Raw genomic sequence first — 2,500 nt, forward strand, 5'->3', positions numbered from 1 at the left:
ATTAGGTTGTTTCACATGAAATGTATTTTTAATTACTTGTTATTTCAGTCATTTAAAAACTCAATTATGTATACCTTGCATTTAATCTTGACTCTTTTTTTCTTTCCCAACAATATTGGTATACACAATTCGTACCCACAGACCTTATATAAATGATAACAACCAAACCATGTTGAGTGATTTTCTCGAATGAGTACCAACTGGGTCACTCTGCTGCAGACACTCTACGGAATATTAAGCGGGCCATTGGTAATGGTTTTGTTGACATCAGAGCTGTTCAGAGATGGTTCCATAGCTCTCGTTCAGGACATGATAGCCTTGAAAATAAATCAAAGGCTAGGCCAAAATCAGTTATTCAGCATGAGGGATTAAATGCTTTGGTTGAACAAACAATAAAACATTCTTAAATAGAGAAGAGGTAATTGAAACATTCCGACAGTTAATCACAGCAAAAAATGATTCTTTTTTAAAGATGGAATATATGACATAGAGAAACGTTGGGTAAACGTCATAAATGAACATTGATAATATTTTGATTAAAGAAATCAGTTCTCTAATACTTCTGAAACATTTTATTGTTACCTTTCAAATACAACATTTCGTGTGAAACAACCTAATATATATATAAACAGGGTGTGGTGAATCAACTGTCGTCTAAATTACGGAAAAATGAAAATAACACTGAGATCTCATTTTAATACATATGTTTATTAAAATTACATAAAAATGTCTTGAAATACTAAAGAGTAGATTTATTCAATAAAATTGCTATTGGCTTCAACCACGGTCTCCACACTTCGGAATCTCCTCCATCTCTTCTGGACCGTCTCCTTGTTTAAGTTGGTGAATGCTGCCATAATCCTTGCCTTCAGTTTATCTTTGGTGTTAGAAGGAGTTTTGTTGGTCTCTTGCACAACTGCGCCCCTCATAATGAAGGGGTTGCAGTCTAGGGAGTTAGGTAGCCATATGTTAGGTGTGATATGGTCGCAGAAATTGTATGACAACCACGACTGAGTTCTCCTGCTTGTGTGGCATGGTGCAGAGTCCTGTTGCCAGACTAGGATCTTCCAGCAGCCACCCTCTTGACCCAGGGCAGCACTACCTCCTCCAGGCACTTGATGTAGGCTCCCATGTTGAGTCTGCGGCTGTGTGGGAAGATGAATGGAGGCATAATGTCGCCATCACTAATGATCGCCCCAAACACCTTGATGTTGACTAGATGTTTGATTTTTATCACTCTCGGTACATGCTTTGGGGACACGCAAGCCAACAGTTGTTCTGTGTGTTTACCATCTGTTCGTATTGGAGTTTCCGGTGCGAATGCTAAGCAGCACAGCATGTCAATTCCAGATTTCTGGCAGAGTGAATTGCGTCATGGTACTCTTCTTCTCACAGACGGTTCCCAACTGACTCTACCATACTGTGTAGTCAACAAACTGAAAAACAAACAATGCGCATGCACGAAATTAGATATATAAAATGGTGACAATTTACCCATCACACCCTATATACATATGCATATATATATATATATATATATATATATATATATATATATATATATATATATATATATATAATTTTGTTTAAAAGAGTTCCAACACTGTCTGTTTTTTATGTTTTATTTATATTCCTGCAGAACCAATGTGGGATATATAATATAATATACAATATATAATATAAAATAAAATAAAATAAAATGGATGGCACTATGAAATAAAGTATTGAATGTAGATGAAATATTGAGTGTTCAATATAAAGGATCAAATATATAAATATAAGTATATAAAGGCGACTCAAGTTTCAGGGCTATTTCCCTTCGTCATGGCCGGTATGACAGACTTTAATAGTCTGTTAAAGTCTGTCATACCGGCCATGACGAAGGGAAATAGCCCTGAAACTCGAGTCACCTTTATATACTTATATTTATATATTTATATATTTGATCCTTTATATTGAACACTCAATATTTCATCTACATTAAATACTTTCTTTCATGGTGCCATCCATTTTTATTTTATTTTATTTTATATTATATATTGTATATTATATTATATATTGTATATTCCATATTCTATACCCCACATTGGTTCTGCAGGAATATAAATAAAACATAAAAAACAGACAGTGTTGGAACTCTTTTAAACAAAATAATATATTCCTCTATACACAATCATCCAAAAAAACCCCCCTTTTTTGTATTTATTTTTACTCGCATATATATATATATATATATATATATATATATATATATATATATATATATATATATACATATATATACATATATATACATATATATATACATATACATATTCACACACACACACACACACATATATATTTAGATCCACACTTGTTTCTACTGCATCGATTAGTAACCGTTGCAATTACAACCTAACTATAATACCGGTGCAGTTTCTTGTATATATCTATATATCTATATCTATACATATATGTGTGTTTGTGTGTGCGTGTGTGTATGTGTGTCTGTTTCTTT

General features: G+C 33.0%; 2 long non-coding RNA genes across 3 annotated transcripts in view; one reads left to right on the forward strand and one right to left on the reverse strand.

Annotated features, from left to right (window-relative positions):
• The window catches only part of LOC149131613 (uncharacterized), a 136,466-nt gene that overhangs the window by 77,851 nt on the left and 56,115 nt on the right, over positions 1–2,500 (forward strand). The window lies entirely within an intron of this gene.
• LOC149131614 (uncharacterized) overlaps positions 690–2,500 on the reverse strand; it is a 93,301-nt gene continuing 91,490 nt past the window's right edge. For both annotated transcript variants that reach the window (XR_016237555.1, XR_016237554.1), the window contains exon 4: positions 690–1,436. This is a non-coding gene — a long non-coding RNA (uncharacterized LOC149131614). The remainder of the gene's footprint in view (positions 1,437–2,500) is intronic.

This window comes from Octopus bimaculoides, chromosome 20, assembly GCF_046866305.1.
Source record: "Octopus bimaculoides isolate indiv1 chromosome 20, ASM4686630v1, whole genome shotgun sequence".
Lineage (NCBI taxonomy): Eukaryota > Metazoa > Mollusca > Cephalopoda > Octopoda > Octopodidae > Octopus > Octopus bimaculoides.